Source organism: Rutidosis leptorrhynchoides, chromosome 4 (assembly GCF_046630445.1).
Source record: "Rutidosis leptorrhynchoides isolate AG116_Rl617_1_P2 chromosome 4, CSIRO_AGI_Rlap_v1, whole genome shotgun sequence".
Taxonomy (NCBI): domain Eukaryota; kingdom Viridiplantae; phylum Streptophyta; class Magnoliopsida; order Asterales; family Asteraceae; genus Rutidosis; species Rutidosis leptorrhynchoides.
In genome coordinates this window covers 592,653,202-592,674,492 of record NC_092336.1, presented here as the reverse complement: position 1 = coordinate 592,674,492, position 21,291 = coordinate 592,653,202, and positions in this window count along the sequence as shown.

Genomic DNA, 21,291 nt, shown 5'->3' with positions numbered 1-21,291 from the left:
GTTGTTGTTGGTGGTGGTGATGGTGGTACTGTTGCTGCCGGTGCTACTGATGGTGCTTGTAACCTTTGCACCATATTCTCCAAAGCCACTACCCGAGTGCGAAGTTTGTTAACTTCTTCTATTACACCGGGGTGATTGTCGGTTCGGACGAGCGGATGAATAAGATCTAAAATTCGAGATAGTATGTAGTCATGATGAGATACCCTGGAAATGAGAGAGAAAATGGTGTTACGAACAGGTTCGCCGGTAAGTGCTTCAGGTTCTTCGCCAAGAGGGAATTCGGTTGATAGAAAGGATCGCCTTCTTCGCGTCTCTATTGATTCAGTCGACTACGAACCCATCCCCAATTCATCTAGAATTAGTGATGACTGATTGGTTAATTTATTCCGGTTACACTGCTTTTGGAGCTTGAGCGAAAATCCATATCGGAATAGATGTCGGAATTCGAGGGACTTGAACAAGTTGCGAGTTCCATCTTGTACGGTTGGATAAAAGGTTTTTGATATGAAATGATTTTCGGATATCGGATGATATTCTAATTACATAGGATACCTATGTATAGTACAGAAGATCCCGTAGATTACGGAGGGAATTAAGGAAATGTGTCAGAGAAGATTTAATGTGATGGGATATGAATTTTTCTGTACACCATCTATGCAATAATTGCAATAAGACGTGTCGAGACTGAAAATGATAGGTAGATATTTTTCGATAAAGAACGGTAAGCAAAACTTTTGACATGCAGACCAGGTTCAAGCCCAGACTTATTAATATAACCTAACAACTACTAGGTCGAAGTCCGGACTCATTAATGCATCCTAACAACTACTAGTTAGACACACTAATGCAAGACCTGGTTCGCTACGACCACCACTCTGATACCACCTGTAGAGACCCATCCTAATCCATCTGGACGAGTACATTACAATTGGTTACATCGCGAGGTACTTGACCTCTATATGATACATTTTACAAACATTGCATTCATTTTTAAAAGACAAACTTTCATTACATCAAAAGTTGACGGCATGCATACCATTTCATAATATATCTAATTATAATTGACTTAATAATAATCTTGATGAACTCAACGACTCGAATGCAACGTCTTTTGAAATATGTCATGAATGACTCCAAGTAATATATCTAAAATGAGCAAATGCACAGCGGAAGATTTCCTTCATACGTGAGAATAATCATGCTTTAAAGTGTCAACCAAAAGGTTGGTGAGTTCATTAGTTTATCATCAATATTCATTTCAATCATTTTTATAGACCACAAGATTTTCATTTCTATTTCTCATAAATAAACATCCCATACATAGAGATAAAAATCATTCATATGGATTGAACACCTGGTAACCGACATTAACAAGATGCATATAGAATATCCCCATCATTCCGGGACTCCCTTCGGACATGATAAAATCGATGTACTAAAGCAGTTCAAATTCTCTGACTGGGGCTTGTTAGTGCCCATAGATCTATCTTTAGGATTCGCGTCAATTAGTAGACTGGTTTACTAATTCTTAGGCTACCAAGTAAAAAGGGGCATATTCGATTTCGATCATTCAACCATAGAATGTAGTTTCAATTACTTGTGTCTATTTCGCCAAACATTTATAAAAGTGCATGTATTCTCAGTCCCAAAAATATATATTGCAAAAGCATTTAAAAAGGGAGTAATGAAACTCACTATACGATATTTTGTAGTAAAAATATGCATACGACGGAACCGAACAATGCAAAGTTGGCCTCGGATTCACGAACCTATATCATTTATATATATATATTATATATATATATATATATATATATATATATATATATATATATATATATATATATATATATATATATATATATATATATATATATATATATATATATATATATATATTAACACATATAATTAACATGTAATAGTAATCAAGCTAGTTTATTAATCATATAATATATTACTTATTAAAGTAGTAATGTATCTATTATTTCCCATGTTATATATATATATATATATATATATATATATATATATATATATATATATATATAGGATATTTTTATATATGATACTTATTTTATTAATTCATAAAATGATAATATTAACAATAATAATACTTATATTAATACTAATAATGATACGATAATAATGATAGTAATGGTAATAAAAATACTACCTCAAAGAAGTAGCCTTAAAAAATGCCCAAGTCCGGGTTTGAACCTGCGACATCCCGCTAACCCGATAACATCCTTAACCATTACTCCATTTGTGATTTTCTGATATAATACGGATCCAATATCTATATATCTATTATCTATCTATTTTCATCTTCCTCTTCTAAAACCCAGCTCAAATCCTTTGGCCCAACAGCAAATCACTTGGCCCGGGAAGTATTAATCATGCCCAATGGTCTGTTATTGCTGTTTAATAAATAAATAACAAAAAAGATTACAGCAAGCCAGGATCGAACACCAGACCATTCGTTTAAACACAAACACCCAAACCATTCCTCTGCTTCTCCTTTTCTGTTCTAATACTTAAATTAATTCTTTTAACTCAACTATCTGTATTCCTCTTTTTTCTTAATACATAACCCAAATAACCTCTTCATCATTTATCCTAACTACCATATTAAATCATCTAATTATCATATCAACGTCTATAATCATATTCATAATTCTAATCATAGTCTTGATCATTTTACATGATCATAATCTTAAACTATAGTCATCCTCAATTGTTTTCATAAAATCATAATCTCATTGTCATAATTATCGGCATGCTACATCATACATCATCATCATCCCATGTGATCTTGTAACACATCATTATCATACCTATATCGTTCATTGCCATTCGTTCAAACTAACAGATAAGAACACATGAAATGGATCACTGCTCAACACCGCAAACCGAAACGTGGCCCAACTAACCCATTGATCCCGACGGCCCAAGTGCAGGTTCCTAATCCTAAAATAGATTAAAATCTGGTGGCCCAAGAACACTAGTCCATTAAACCGAAGCCCAACATATTAACCCTTTAATGGACCGTGACATGTGGGGATATTAAAACAAAAATAGATTAGAATTCTAATTGTATCATCATCATGACCACATCATAAACTTATCTTTTTCCTTCTTTATCATACCCCCTCATCAACACTTCATAAATGGAAACAGTAGCAACGAGCATAGCAGCAACTTTGGTACACTTAAACAGAAATGAACAAGGATGTACAGCTTATTTCAATCAATTGTTCTTCGATGGTGGTTGTTTCTCGGCTAAGCAGAAAACCGATAGTAGGTGACGGTTTAAATAACAACTCAGAAGCAGTAATGAATGAGTAGCATGGGAGGTTAATGGTGATGGTCGATCGAAGAAAAAGGGAAGACAAGGATGGTGGGTTTAAGGTGGTTGTGATCATTTCCAAACAGAAATAGAAGGAGTTGGGTGTAGTAGTGAAATCAAGATTGTGTTGAGCTTGAATTGGTGATGGATGTAACCGTACTAGAAACAAAAGAAAACAGTGCCGGTATTTTAGTGGTTGCTATGGTTGTTTAATGGTTTTAATGGTGTTTATATTAAAGGTGATGAAGGTGGTTTGGTTTAGTTTTGTTATCGTAACAAACAAGAACAAACTGCAGTTTTTATTGACAATATTAAAGATTGAAAGTAGCAAAGTGATGGGTTATCCACGAATGAATAAGAAGAAGGAATAAGAAAAAGAAAAAAAAATGATGGGTTTAATGTGGTGGCTTGGGTGATGATCGTGGTTAAACATAAAAAAAATTTCGCTAGTATTAGTCGTGGTGGCGCAAGGTGGCAGTGATTCATGGTGGGTGGTTACGGTGTTGGAAGGCCGAAGGTGATGGTTCTCAAAGGTTATTGATGGAAGTCGATAAAAGTTGGCATCTATAATCAAGGAGTTTATTTACTTGAAGAGTATATAGAGATGATGGAAAACTAGTGTGCAGGGGTAACGATAAGGAGATGGGTACTTCAACTTGAGATATCAAGTCACTGATTAATATGTGGGTTCGTGGAATTCATGTATCATAAGTATATGTATATATAATATAAATCTAAAGGTGGAGCACAGTATGCAATTAATAATAGTTAAATAGTAACTCAAATAGCAAAGTAGCCATAAATTTAGTCTTATTGTACCGTCACTTTTCACGGATTGCTATATCGCGCTCCGTTGTTCACTCAGTAGCGAATAAAAAAGTCTTCAGAAAAATTCCAAAATTTTAAATTAAATATATTTATTTATTTTGGTCATTATGGTATAAAATTCAATCATTAATTTAATAAATAAAAATTTCATCAACTGTCCCTCTCGATTCTTAGTAAAATATAAAAAGTGCTAAAATTTAATAACTAAATCCTAAATACATTTTTAGTAAGCCTAAAATTTATAGAACTCATTTTCGGATCACCGTTTATTTTAAAATCATATAAGTTTGAATTTAACAGGCTTAATATTCATTGAATGGTAATTGAGCGTTACAGTCGTTTACTAAATAGATTCAAAATCACAAAATACATATTTAATATGCTTTATATATATATATATATATATATATATATATATATATATATATATATATATATATATATATATATATATATATATATGTTTTAAATAATAATTATCATAATATCGTATTTTACATAATTAATTTTAATAACAACATATAATATTTAAATTTAAATTTCTAATTATTTATATATATATATATATATATATATACACACACACACACACACACACACACACATCTATATTTACAATTAATTGTTCGTGAATCGTCAAAAATGATCGAAGGTCAAATGAATACATGAACACAGTTCAAAGTTTTTGAAACTTCAACATTACAGACTTTGCTTATCGTGTCGAAACCATAATAAGATTAAGTTTAAATTTGGTCGGAAATTTCCGGATCGTCACAGATTAGTAATGCATTATAGTGAAATTTAGCCTTTTCCTAGCCGTTATGCTGCCCGTTTATTTATTGATGATCAATTTTTGGCGGACGCTTTTTGATACAAAAATTTCTGTATTGGGTTATTAAGGGTTAACGGACAGAAACTAATTTGTGTATATGTTTTTCTCATGAGAAAAGGAGAAACAGAAGGTTCAGTGATTAGATAGCTGAATACCTTCTCGTTTGCTGGTAATCGGTGAGTGGGACTAACTGGAGAATATAGTATAGAGTAGCATGTTATATTATGATTGCCATGCTTGTTAGATATACTTATTGATGTGGTTAGTTAGTAAAATGTGATGACTGCATGTTGGTTGATGCTTGTCTGATGGAGCCCAGTGCGTCCCTATTGTGTGGTGGCCTCGGTAGGAGAGATCAACCTGCGAGTTGGGTTCCTCATGTGGTGGCCTAGACAATCGTGGTGTATATATATGTGAATGATGCGTCCGTCACGTGTGGATTATATATATACATACGGTGGTAGAGGAACTTATGTTAAGCCCCAATCTGATTAGCTGGTGGTTAATGGTTTGGCCGAGCCACCAGAGTCTCTGTAGACAGCACATGGGTGATGTTTGTGTGTTAGACTATGTGACTTGATTAGTATAACACTTCTGTATGCTATGGCCTATAGTTAGTCGTACTCACTTAGCTTCGTGCTAATTCCCCTCCATCTCCTCCCTGTAGGTTGATAGCTTTTGCAGATAGTGCTTTTTGGGAGAAGACGGGCATGGTGATGTTATGTTTGACAGGGTTAACTCTGATGTGGTCTTTTAGGAAATGGAAATGGGAGCACATTACTATGGACTTCATTACCAAGTTGCCAAAGACGGCGAGAACCCAATATGATACGATTTGGGTGATAGTTGATCGATTGACGAAGAGTGCTTTGTTTCTTCCCATTCGGGAAACGATATCTCGGAGACTTTGTCCAAGTTGTTCATCAAGGAGGTGATATCGAGACATGGGGTTCCTATATCTATTGTTTCGGATCGAGATACTCGTTTCACGTCTCGGTTTTGGAATAAGTTTCATGAAGATATGGGTACTCAATTGAAAATGAGCACAGCGTATCATCCTCAAACGGACGGTCAAACCGAGCGTATGAACCAAACGTTGGAAGATATGTTAAAGGCGTGTATTATTGATTTTGGTGGTAGTTGGGATGAGCACTTACCGTTGGTGAAATTCTAGTACAATAATAGTTACCACACTAGTATTGGAATGCCACCTTATGAGATGCTTTATGGGTGTAGATGTCGAACTCCTATTTGTTGGAGTGAAGTGGGACAACGAGAAATCGGGAGTACCGATTTGGTCCTAGAGATCAATAGTAAGATTGAGATGATTCGGGCGGGACTTAAGGCGGCGCAAGATAGACAAAAATCTTATGCCGATAAAGGTAGACGAACGATCGAATTTCAAGAAGGTGACATGGTGATGCTTAAGGTTTCTCCATGGAAAGGTGTTATTCGGTTTCGAAAGCGAGGAAAGTTAGCTCCTCGATTTATTGCTCCTTTAAAGGTTTTGGAACGTGTTGGTGATGTTGCTTATAGACTAGAGTTTCTCGAAGAGCTTGCGGGGATTCATAATACGTTTCATGTTTCCCATCTCCTTAAGTGTCTTGTGGATGACTCGACTTGGGTGCCGTTAGAGGAGATTACCTTAAACAACAAGCTAGAGTATGTTGAAGAACCGATAGCCATTCTTGATGAGAAGGTTAAAATGTTGCGGAACAAAGAAGTTAGAACTTTCAAAGTGCAATGGCGACATCGAAAAGGTTCCGAGTTTATGTGGGAATCCGAAGAGTTTGTCTTGGTTTATCTTCCAGCTTGTCATGTGGCTTGGATCGCGAGGACGCGCTCCGATTCAAGTGGGGGAGAGTTGTAACATCCCGTTTTTCCCATACATGTCTAAAGGTACATACTTAATTATTGTACGCTTATAACTTGTGCATTTATGTGATTAAAAGACCTAAGTGTTAGTTATTGTGTAAATATATATATATATATATATATATATATATATATATATATATATATATATATATATATATATATACACGAATATGTATGTATATATATGTATTTAGAATATATGCATGTATAGGTATATGCTTGAGTCCTTGTTGATGTTAAGTCTTGTGAGACTAAAAGATGAATTTAGACGTGCATAGGAAGCGTGAACAAAGTGTACAAGTTGAATAAATCGTTAAGTTGTGTAACTTGTCGAATGGCTCAGTTGAAGGCAATTGTCGCGCCGCGGAAGCCTTTGTCGCGCCGCGACATTTAACTCAAACCAGAGTCAGGAGGCATGATAAGAAGGGTCGAGTTTTCCTTTATATGTCGCGCCGAGGAGAAGAAGGCCGCGCCGCGACCAATAACTAGAATCTGAGTCAGGAATGATTTAAGACAGCTCGTAAAATACGTTACACGCCGCGACCTACTTGGCGAACTGGTTCCGGATTTTTGTTTTAAAATAAGTGGTTCAAGGGAAAATTCGTCTTTTTGCGTATAGATCTGATGGAGACTTTAAGTCTCAGCCACTTATCCTCTATTATTCATTTCGTTTTCATTTTCTTTCTCTAATTTCTCTCAAAACTTAAAAAAACCCATTTGATTTCAAGTGAGATTTGAGAGTGGAGATTTGTGAATCAAACCTTGGAGCAAGAATTAAAGTTGTTCTCCTTGTTCTTAGCTACAAGTAGATAGTGTTGGTAAGTTTTAACTCCATGTTTTGAGTTTTAATTAGTTTATGCTAGGGTTTGGTTCATTTGGAACTTGTAAAACCCATTTGGGGGTAATATGGGTGGATTTGGGTTATATTGATGAAAGTAAACCCTAATGGCCATAACCTAGGGTTTGGCCCAATGATTTGAGGTTTTAGGTGTTAAATGGTGTTGTTAAGTCACTAATACACCCTTAAATTGATGAAAGAAGTGTTAATGAGTAAGTTTGACTCGATTGTGAGTCTAAGTATTTATAATGGGTCAAATGAGTACTAGTTGACCTAATTAGGTGAAATGGGTATGAAATACCCCAAGTTTGTGTTAGTTGAGGTTAGTAGACTTTAATTCACTAGCTTTAGTGATTAAAGTTGAGTCTTGGCCATTTATGGGCGGTTTTGGTGTAGTTGAGCCATTTAATGCAAATTGGGTCACTAAATGCTCAAGAGTGAGTAGTGTGGTTAATTCCACTTGTTGTGTATTGAATGTGTACTTATGTATTAGGTACTTTGCTCGAAGCATATGGAAGCATTAAATCATCACCGAAGTGTTAAGGTGAGTGGAATAATTATATGCGTGCATATACGATGTATTTATTTGTGTAGTACGAGTTGTGAAGTGTCGATGTGTTAAGACACCACTTCTCACGTGGCGAGTGAAGTGTCGATGTGTTAAGACACCACTCGGAAGTGAAGCATCGATGTGTTAAGATGCCACTTCGAGAGATGTAACGAGTGAAGTGTCGATGTGCTATGACACCACTCGGGGTGAAGTGTCGAAGTGTTAAGGCACCACCCGGGGTGAATTATCGAAGTGTTAAGATGCCACCCGTGGGGTTAGTGTACGAAGTGTTAAGTGCACTAATGGTTGTTATGAACTTCGACGGTCCTTTAAATACCGTTCCCTCGTTCGATTGGTTAACCATGGTTGTGTGTGGATTGTAGCATATTATATTGTTTGTGCTATATGTTATTGTTATGCTAGCTCGTATGGTGGAAGGTTTAGTATTATACTTGTGATGGTATGACTATTTATATTGCTAGCATGTATGCGGTAAATGCGTAAGTGATTGCAATTATGTAGGTTGTATATGTAATCGTATAATTGTTGCACTCACTAAGCATTTAGCTTACCCCTCTCGTTGTTTATCTTTTTAGATGCAGGTGCGGATAGGGGAAAAGGGGTTGTTGGGCACTAGGTGTCCTTTGATGATGTTTCGTTGGAGCTTTTGAAAGTTGGCCTAATGTTTTGGGTAGTTTAGTCCCAAACCATGCTCGAAGTGTTGTTTGGATTATAAACTATCATTTGTAGTGGGTCGAACTTGTATTAAACTTAATTAATGGCCTTCGTGCCTTGTAAACATTTAAATTGTGGTACGTTTTAAATGGAACTTGTGGAACGGTTTACATATTTAATTGGCGCGTAAATGTGTATTAATTAAAAAAAATTTATCGTATGGAATACGGGTTGGGTTGTTTCACGTGTACTTTTGAAAGCAGAATGTAATTACGTCTTTTCCAGTTAAATATGTAATTTGTTTTAGTGACACGTGACATCGGTTTGTACAAATGTTGATATCGTATTTAAAAAATATAATGCTTCCGCCACGTATAAAAAAAATAGCGGTGTCTCAAGTTGGTATCAGAGCTTAGTTTGGCAGCATGTGCATTGTGATTTAAATGTCATGTTCCCAAACTTAGTAGAGTCATGTTGAACATAACATGATGGGGATGGGTTAAGTGAGTACTAGGACATGTTATGTGTTAGTTGTTAATACTATCCGAGTTTATACTAAGCATTGGTGTGAGTGTTGTGGTAGTGCAGTAATGGCAGATAATGAAGCAAACGCTACTGGCCCTACTGCCCCCGGAACTGGAACCAAGCTAGCTTATTAGACATGTATTGACCAACATATGTTCTCTAGGTTGAGATCTACAGTTAATTTTGCATTCCGAGTTTTGGTCACTTTTTGGTGAATGACCTTATGTGCTGCTAAGGTGAGTTTCATTTGCTCCCCTTTTAATTGCTTTTGCAATCTATATTTTTGGGCTGAGAATACATGCACTTTATTTTAAACGCAATGGATACAAGTACATACTAAATACTAGTAGCTGTCGGTTATAAGAACTGGTGGGCACGAGTAGTTGTATATGGATCCATAGGGCTTGACATCCCCGTCTGTTCCAGGTATAGAAACCCTAGCCTGCACTATAAAACAGACGTATGCTATTTGAGGTTAGTACACGTTGGTTTGCGTGTATTGTACATGTTGGTTGCATGTATGTTAAAACAGGGGTACTTATTATATATACGTTAAAGTTTAGTTACCAGGGTGCTCAATCTTGTAGATTATTTTGATAAACGTGTCTGGATGAAACAACTGAAATCTTGTGATCCACCTATATATACAGATTATGCGCAACATTAAAACTATGAATTCACCAACCTTTGTGTTGACACTTTTAAGCATGTTTATTCTCAGGTTCCTAGAAGTCTTCCGCTGTTTGCTTATATGTGATACAAGCTATGTGCATGGAGTCATACATGCTTTATTCGAGAAAACGTTGCATTCACAAAATCAACACCATGTATCTTATTTCAACCGCATTATCAACGGATGTAGTATTGTAAACTATTAATTACGGTGATTGTCTATATGTAGAAATCATCAAACGTTAAAAACCTTGGAATTTGATATTCAATTATGGTGTGCCTTTTCAAAAGAATGCAATATTTATAAAATGTATCATGTAGAGGTCAGTACCTTACTGTGAAATCGATGAATGATGTATTTGTCCAAATGGATTTGAACGGATCATCACAGTTGGTTTCAGAGCTTGAGGTCATAGGGAACCAGAATTTGCATTAGTGTGTTTAACTGGTAATTGTTAGGATGCATTAGTGAGTCTGGACTATGACCGTATCTATTTTTACCGAGTTTTGCTTATCATTTCTTGTCAGAAATTACTTGCTTATCTTTCCTAATCCTAGACACGTTTTCTTGCATTTATTGCATAGATAGTGTACAGACAGATTCATATCTTGGCATATCTGTTACTGTAAACTTTACCTGACATCTTTCAAAAATTCCTCCGTGATTTATGGAATTTTGGTATTATGTATACATATGTAAATTATGTATTGAAGAGTACCAATCTAAATTCTATAATCTATTTCATATAAAAAATCACCTCCCTAATTATACAAGATGGATCCCGCATCAAGTTCGAATTCCTCAGATTCCGACAGCTATTCCGATATGGAATTCGACCTGAGCTCCGAAAGCAGCGTAACCGGAATGGATCAACCAATTAGTCATCATCTATTCTGGATGAATTGGGGATGGGTTCATAGCTTACTTAATCATTGGAGATAAGAAGAAGGTGATCCCTTCCATCCAGCACATTGCCCTATTGGCGAAGAACTTGAAGCACTTACCGGCGAACCTGTTCGTAATACCATTTTCTCTCTCATCTCCAGAGTATCTCATCATGGTTATATACTATCTCAAATTCTGGATCTTATTCATCCGCTCGTCCGAACCGACAATCACCCCGGTGTAATAGAAGCAGTCAACGAGCTTCGCGCTCGGGTAGTCACTTTAGAGAATATGGTGCAAAGGTTACAAGCATCACCATCATCAACACCAACAATATCATTACCACCACCAACAACAACATCCGCATCCCACACCTCAACATCACAATTTGTACCTTGAGCATCAACATCATAGACGTCCTGTGATATTTAATGTAGGGGATCGAGTGTATCTGAAAGTTTCGCCGTGGAAAGGAGTAATCAGGTTTGGTAAGCTTGGTAAACTAGCTCCGAGATATATTCGGCCATTTCCGATCAAGGAAATTTTGAATGATCAAACTGTTGTTTTAGATCTTCCATCTGACTTAGCAGGAATTCACAACACGTTCAATGTGTGTTATTTAAGGAAGTGTAAAGTAGAGGATGAAAGTCAGATTCTTCCATTGAAAGATTTGAAAGTTGACTTGACTAAGAAATTAGTGGAAGAGCCGGTTAGAATAGTGGACAAGAAGGTCACAAAGCTAAGAAAGAAACAGATTCCAATGGTGTTAGTGGAATGGAGACACAGTTTAGGTTCTAACTTGACGTGGGAAACCGAGGAGTTAATGAGGGCGCGCTATCCCTAGTTGTTCGAACTTGACCAGATTCCGAGGACAGAATCTTCTTAAGGGCGGTAGATTTATAACATCCTCAATCGGGCTTAGTTATAAGATTACTATTTTGCCCTTAAGTTAGTGTTGTGTTATTATATGTTTTTATTTTTATTAAATGTTTATTATTATTTGATGATGTGGTTAGGACCAGTTTGTGACAACGGTCACAAAACAGGTTTGTTTATTTATTTAGGACTTCATTTGGGTCGCCAAATGATGTACGAAAGTTTTTAGATAACTGATAAATACCCATGTGTGATGGGGTATTGTGTTTGGCCTTAATATATAAGCTAGAATCAGCTCATTTCTACCATTTTTCTTGAAACTTCCACTCAACAACCGTACCTACACTCTTACACCCATCAAACCCTAATTGCTAGATCTTGTTCTTGAGCTCAAATTAATCATATCTTCTTGTTCTCTATGAATTACTGATTCTATCAAGGTAAGAATCATAACATTTCATGCTCTAATCTTTGAGAAAATTGGGTTTATGTGTGAGTAGTTGAAAGTGTGAATTTATAGCCAAAAATCTTTAAATTGATGTTGTTTTGATGTCAAAATTGTGGGTTTATAGTCTAAACTATGTTGTTGTCGAGTTGTGGGTAATTTGGATGTCAAAAACGAGCTTTAGAACAAGAATTGGTGATTTATGCTTGAAACCCGTCAGTTTTCTGCTGCTGCTGCTCGATGAACACAACCGCACGATTGCAGGTTGCAATCGCATGGTTACGTGGTGCAACCGTACGGATGCAAGTGTAACCGTACGGATGCAGCAGTGTTGTGCAACCGGGCCAGAAACTTGCAACCGCACGGTTACATATTGTAACCGTACGGATGGAGGCTGCAACTGTACGGATGCATGTGCAACCGTACGGATGTAGATCAGTAATGCATTATAGTGAAATTTAGCTGTTTCCTAGCCATTATGCTGCTCGTTTATTTATTGATGATCAGGATGTAAATTTTAAAAATGAATAAGTGTTAAGAAGAAATTTTTAGCGGACGCTTTTTGATACAAAAATTTCTGTATTGGGTTAATAGGGGTTAACGGACAGAAACTAACTTGTGTATATCTTTTTCTCAGGAGAAAAGGAGAAAGAGAAGGTTCAGTGATTAGATAGCTGAATACCTTCTCGTTTGCTGGTAATCGGTGAGTGTGACTAACTGGAGAATATAGTATAGAGTAGCATGTTATATTATGATTGCCATGCTTGTTAGATATACTTATTGATGTGGTTAGTTAGTACGATGTGATGACTGCATGTTAGTTGATGCTTGTCTGCTGGAGCCCATTGCGTCCCTATTGTGTGGTGGCCTCGGTAGGAGAGATCAACCTGCGGGTTGGGTTCCTCATGTGGTGGCCTAGACAATCGTGGTGTATATATATGTGAATGATGCGCCCGTCGCGTATAGATTATATATATACATACGGTGGTGGAGGAACTTCTGGTAAGCCCCAGTCCGATCAGCTGGTGGTTAATGGTTTGGCCGAGCTGCCAGAGTCTCTGTAGACGGCACTTGGGTGATGTTTGTGTGTTAGACTATGTGACTTGATTAGTATAACACTTTTGTATGCTCTGGCCTGTAGTTAGTCGTACTCATTTAGCTTCGTGCTAATTCCCCTCCATCTCCTCCCTGCAGGTTGATAGCTTTTGCAGATAGTGCTTTTTGGGAGAAGACGGGCATGGTGATGTTATGTTTGACATGGTTAACTCTGATGTGGTCTTTTAGGATATGAACCGTGTACTTTTGAAAGCAGAATGCAATTACGTCTTTTCCAGTTAAATATGTAATTTGTTTTAATGACACATGACATCGGTTTATACAAATGTTGATATCGTATTTAAATAATATAATGCTTCTGCCACGTATAAAAAAAATTTAGCGGTGTCACACTTAGTATCATAAGATCAAGCAATGTATGAGTTGATTATTGAGATTATGCCCGGGTTGAAATCACTTAAAACCCTTTAACCATCAAAGTCACCTAAGATAGTCAAACACCACTATGATGAACAAAGGTCAATTGAAAACCAACTTAGACTAGAAACACAATCACTTGAAATTCTTATTCTAGTTGTCTAGATCACCAAAGGTGTTGAAGCACAAATTGATTCACTTCTCAAATCACTTAGAGAGCTATTCAACCTATGTAATCAAAGTAAAACCAATAACAAACATAGCAATGGACCTCATGGCTAACACAATAACACTAGCTCATGTATTTTCATTCAAAACAACCTCATTCAATAGATTAAGGGCACATCTCATGCATTAAAGATTCATAGATAAGCATACACAAGTGATTTAGCTACTTATAGCAAAGATTACACTAGCAATAATCATAAAAGCATCAATAAACATCATCTTGAGTGATTACAAGCAAAGATTCAAACATAAATGAAGACAAACAAAGATTACAACTAATTATTGCAAAATAAGTAAAAGTAAAATGGAGATTACAACCCAAAATGGAGAAGAAACACTAAAATGGAGAATGGATGATGTAGATCTAGCATATAGCTTCACTAGTCTTTGACTTGAAACATGAAATTAAGCTTTTATCTTGATGGAATCATGATTGGAACCCTTTTAGGGCTCCAAAACGGCCTAAGGAACCAGCTCTCTAACTCAAAAACCCCAAATTTGCTTTTATAGGTCGGCTATATTTTCTGGCTGAATCAGCACCAGGAGCGACGCTTTTGGAACAGGAGCGGAGCTTTTGATCCTGTAGGAGCGGCGCTTTTGGCATAGGAGTGACGCTTTTGATCCTGTAGGAGCGGCGCTTTTGGCATAGGAGCGACGCTTTTGGCTACTGATCTTTTTAACACACTTTTTAGCACATAGGAGCACCGCTTTTGACCTTAGGAGCGGCGCTTTTGATCCTGGAACTTCATTTTCACTCCAAAACTTCACTAGGTTCATTCATTTGGCCTAAGGGTTGATTCCTTAGCATAAATATGAACTTTTAGACCGCTTTTGTCCCGAAACAACTAAATACCACAAACCGCTCACTAATCATCACAACCCGTATCGAAATGCCACGAAAGTAGGAAGATATTGTGAAGATAAATATGTATATTTTGAGCAATATCAAATCCCCCACACTTGAAGATTGATTGTCCTCAAGCAATATAAGATAAAGCACTCTAAACTCAACCATCAATACCCAAACTAGTAGCCTCAAGCTCAAATGCAATAAAGATCAAACCAAACTTACATTTCAAATAAATATGGCCAAAATGCAAAGTATTATCTCAAAGCACTTGCCATTCTTCAAATTATCACTTGAACTTGAGACTTGGGAAAACTCTTCAATCAACAATCAAAAACGATCTTCAATCATCTCAAACTCAAACCTTCAACAATAACATCATCAACTTCAAACAATCTCTTCAACTAGAACATCTTCAAGTCTTCAATCCTCAAATACTAACACAATCACATTTCAAGCCTAAGTCTACCCGAATCAATCATTCCCCCGGCCAAAGTCAACTTCATCTACGAGAAGGTCATCAAACACCAATCAATAAGTATCAAATCTTTACAAACTCGACCTTGACCTCCTTGACCAAATATGTAGGATTCACGGGATAGCCATAACTAATCAAATAATTCAATCTTGATCTAGTATCAACCTACTCAAACAAGCTCAAAGTGTATTCAAAATATGTAAAATGCACCCCGAAATGAACAAGGGCCATGAAATTTCGTACACATCACCACTAATCATGAAATAATGCATCGTGTAAAGAATATACTTCCAAAAAGAATGCTCACCTCATCAACCCGTGATGGCTATCCCTCTTCCACCTCCTCGCCCCCTAAACTCCTATTTTCGTCAATTCTAATAATGGTCGTCAATTCTAAATATATGCCATCAATTCCAAAGGATAATCGTCAATTCCAAATATAGAGTTAAGGTGGGTGTGCCAAAGGTAAGGGACTGGGTACCCCACCTTTATTGGTTACCCGGGCACGGGGTAACCGGCACTCATCAAGCTTTCTATCACAACTCTATGGTTTCTCTCATAGTAGGGCAAAAACATTGACGGAGGTTCGTGAAATTAGGGCCCCACGTGGCCAAATAAGAGAGTCTGCCAATTCTAAATTTTTGAAGCACTAGGAAGACTTTAACTTCCTTTCAAATAATCGAGCTTGACTTAGGAGACTTTACTCCCAAGCTTGGAACAACATAACTTGGAAGACTTTACTTCCAAAACGAGATGATGCTTATCTACTTCCCACATAACAAGCTTTTATGCTTATTTTTAGAAAAGGTAGGAAGTAGTTACTACCTTTCCGTTAATTGCAAGCGCAAGGGTGCCATAGCTTTTGGCTATGGGTTGTGTTGTCTAGCAACACTAGCACGAAGCTATTGCTCCTAAAAAGGATAGCACTTTGTGAAGCTCAGTGGCTCCTCTTCCCACGACACTTAGCATAGCTAAATGTAAAATGGTGTAGATTAGGAAGTCTCTTACACCAAGTGAATTAACCATTCAAGTTTGAGACATAAGAGGGTGGACTTTAACCACCGAATTTTTGAAACCTGGAAGACTTTACTTCCCCCACACTTGAATGGAACTTTAACCATTCAAGTTGAAACTTGGAACCAAAAATGAATGGAACTTTAACCATTCAAAACAAGGTAAGTTATGGCTTAATTTTGACCAAAACTTTTCAACAATTCAACAAAACACTTAGGAAAATTTTAAAATTAGGTCATAATTTTGTTTAAAGTTAAGTCCACGAGAATTTATCTCTCCCCCCACACTTGAGATCATGTAATGCCCACATTACATGGAATCAAAATAAAGTAATAAATTCGAGTGGGCAAAATTAGAAAAGAGATAGAAGTACCCGAGACTAAAGGCCATTTCCACAAGTAATTGTCAAATTGCATGAAGTTATCATCACATATCCGCATCGCCATACTTCCTTTAGCTTTGATTTTGATTAACGAGTCTTTATCTTGACTCGTCCCCGTCTTCTCAACATTCCTTATCGGGGTGGTTCTCCCCCACACTTTATCGGACGACATGTGAAATCGGTGGAAAAAGTTCCACGAATCAAAAGAGTGAGCCAATCATTAACCCCTCGGGTGGTGTATAAGAAGAGAATAATCTTCTTCATTTGCATGAAGAAGATTGAACCAACCCAAGAGTCAACAATTGACTCTCTTCCAAACACGGTTTTGAACACGAGGTTCGCTTTCTTAATCGGCTCACACCAACACGAATCATCAACCCCGGGTTGCAAAACCTCCTTAAAATCATCTATATCATACCCGAGAGGATTGTTATACATTTTGAGAGTTTCGGGTATGATATTCTCAACCTCATCTCTGTCATTATTATCATCTTCACTATCATCATCACTATCATACTTTCCATCACCAAGTGGATTATCATGGCTTGTAAAAACGTTGGGTGTTGGTAAAGTTTCAATCACTTCATCATTTTCCTCATCACTTTCATCATCCTCATCAAATTCATCCTCCTCTTCATCATTGGTTATCAAAGATTCGGGTACTTGTGCAATCTCCACTACTTCGGTCTTGGCATAAAAGCTTACATCATCATCATCATCATCATCATCATAAAAGACCCAATTTCTTGACCGAGAAGTAGAAACTACGGGTGAGGTGGGTGGTGAAATGGTAGTGGATACAAAATCTTCAACTAAATGGAGCATGGAACACACGGTTTTCTCTAAGCTTTGAAATGAAGCGTGTTGAATTTCTAACATTTCTCTCAAATCTCTTCTTTCTTGAACTAGAGCCTCCATACGGTTAAGGTGGGTTCTCACAACATTTGAGAATAACTCTAGTAAATTCGGATCAATCTCCTCTTGTTGTTGATTTTGAAATTGAAATTGAGGAGAATCCCATGTCGAGTTATCCCTCTCATAAAAATAGTCCATTGGTTGACCAAAAGAGTCAAAATTAGAAATGAGACCATAATCACAAGGTTGATCCACAAGAACAAAATCATTCATATAAACATTATCATAACCCCCGTCATCATAATAACCATCATAAGCACCAACATAACCATTCGGCTTAACATTAGCTTGCGAAGAATCCATATAACCGTTGTCATTCATACCCATGTAACCATCATTCATATACCCATAACCATCATTCATACCCAAATAATCACTATTGTTGCCCAAATAACCATTGTCATCATTCATGCCCAAATAACCATTATTCATATCCATGTGACTTGAGTATTCCATCAATTGTTGATCATAAATCGCGATTTTTGACATCAAGTAGTCACACAAAGCATCATACTCCTCCATCTAGCTTAATCACACCACAAACAAACAAACGTTTTTCGAATACAAGCAAATATAAACAAAAAGTAACATTTGCAAGAATGAAATTCTTACAAAAGGATCGACCAATTAAAAGTTTAAACCAACTACCCAACTTAGCTAACCGCTCCCCGGCAGTGGCACCAAGAAAGTGTTGATGCGTGCGTGACAATACATCTTTTACCTTCTAAATTTATACAAGATTCAAACACTACAAATAAGCACACACAACTAACGAGCACTTAGAATCCGGTCATTATAGTACTTTAATGTAAGTATTCATTTCAAGTTCGTCCCAAGAGAGCGGTGTAAGTTGGATAATTGAAACTATTAATTGTCCTAGGGTTTGTTTGATTGGGGGGGTTTTGATTGATATCAACTAACAACTAAAACTTGTACAATTAAACAAACTTAAACTTAACAAGTAAACTAGTAGCAAGTAATTAAGAAATGAGAATAAAGCAATATGATAGAGAGTGTTCACTTATCTAATCCTCTTTATGCTTAGATGGCCCTTGTTTTACCCAAATTGTTATCACTTAAATTGTTTGAACTAGTAAATGTTCTTAATCCAATTTTACCTTGCAAATTCACATAAGCTTAGTATCAAAAGATCAAGCAATGTATGAGTTGATTATTGAGATTATGTCCGGGTTGAAATCACTTAAAACCCTTTAACCATCAAAGTCACCTAAGATAGTCAAACACCACTATGATGAACAAAGGTCAATTGAAAACCAACTTAGACTAGAAACACAATCACTTGAAATTCCTATTCTAGTTGTCTAGATCACCAAAGGTGTTGAAGCACAAATTGATTCACTTCTCAAATCACTTAGAGAGCTACTCAACCTATGTAATCAGAGTAAAACCAATAACAAACATAGCAATGGACCTCATGGCTAATTCAATAACACTAGCTCATGTATTTTCATTCAAAACAACCTCATTCAATAGATTAAGGGCACATCTCATGCATTAAAGATTCATAGATAAGCAAACACAAGTGATTTAGCTACTTATAGCAAAGATTACACTAGCAATAATAATAAAAGCATCAATAAACATCATCTTGAGTGATTACAAGCAAAGATTCAAACATAAATGAAGATAAACAAAGATTACAACTAATTATTGCAAAATAAGTAAAAGTAAAGTGGAGATTACAACCCAAAATGGAGAAGAAACACTAAAATGGAGAATGGATGATGTAGATCTAGCATATAGCTTCACTAATCTTTGACTTGAAATATGAAATTAGGCTTTTATCTTGATGGAATCATGATTGGAACCCTTTTAGGGCTCCAAAACGGCCTAAGGAACCAGCTCTCTAACTCAAAAACCCCAAATTTTCTTTTATAGGTCGGTTGAATTTTCTGGCTGAATCATCACCAGGAGCGACGCTTTTGGAACATGAGCGGCACTTTTGATCCTGTAGGACGGCGCTTTTGGCATATGAGTGACGCTTTTGATCCTGTAGGAGCGGCGCTTTTGGCATAGGAGCGACGCTTTTGGCTACTGATCTTTTTAACACACTTTTTAGCACATAGGAGCGCCGCTTTTGACCTTAGGAGCGGTGCTTTTGATCCTGGAACTTCATTTTCACTCCAAAACTTCACTAGGTTCATTCCTTTGGTCCATGGGTTGATTCCTTAGCATAAATATGAACTTTTAGACCGCTTTTGTCCCGAAACAACTAAATACCACAAACCGCTCACTAATCATCACAACCTGTATCGAAATGCCACGAAAGTAGGAAGATATTGTGAAGATAAATATGTATATTTTAAGCAATATCAGAGACTCGCATGGATCCTGATTTTAGTTACGGTACGTTTCGCCACAACGTTTTATTATCTCGAAAATGTTTAATACTAGAGCGATAGAAACCTTATATCTAAGAACCTTAGTGTTATGACTAATAAGCCATTAACAACCATGAGAATTAAGTATTCTATAGGACAAGCTAATGGTAAGCTGGCAGAAATAGAGGAATAATTTAAGGTAGTACCTTAAAATTAACAGGTGGGTCATTTGGAGATGACCTCATGCCAACAAAACTTGAAAGTTTAAGGTAGTAATGGAAAGGATTAGTTACCTACGCACAAGCAGATGTTATTTGAGAAGATTAATAGAGTTTTTCACGGTAGTATAATAAGATTTGGTTGGGATGGACCTTAAGATTAACCTAACACCCATCAATTTGGGTAGCTTGATGTATAAGTTGGAATGGACTTTAGGATTAACCTAATACTCATCAAGTTAGGAAGCTTTGATGAAATAATTGAAATGGACTGGCTTTCAAGGATGAAAACGAAAGTTATTTATAGTAAGAAGATTATTCGTACACCTCGCGAGAATGGTGAGCCATTAATAGTTTACGGGGAGAGGAGTAGCCCGAAATCCCACAATGAAAATGGGAAGGAATAACAATAGATTTCATCACGAAGCTACCGAAAACGGTAGACAGTTATGACACTACCTGGGTTATTGGTGACCGTCTCACCAAAACTGCTCACTTTCTAACCATGAAAGAAACCGATACAACGGACATACTTGCATAACGATACATAAAGGAAAATGTATCCCGTCACATCAGCGATTCAAATTCTATCTTAAGGACTACCCAAGAATCTTATTTGATACTCATTCTTACGCGACTCTGAATCCTAACTTATTCCGAAAGATTTCTTATTTGATGATAATCACACCATCACCCTTCTTACTTCGATATTAGTCATACCAGTTCGAAATTTTACAAAATCAATGAGTGGTTAATTCCCATCCTCATACTCTCCCATTCGTATCTCACTTATAAGCAACAACTTCACACTTAAGCATTTTTGGTCGAAGGACTTATGCCCTACTAATAGTCATCAACCACATTTAAATTCAATAGTTTTTATTACCTCAAATATCACCCGAAATTTTCAAAATATTTTACTCAATCCTCATCAATCTTTTTCCAACTTGTAACCTCCGATATATGAAAATTTTGTTTGCCAAAATTTTACACACACTATTTTACTGTGCGATCCTCTCAACATTTTATTAAAATAAATT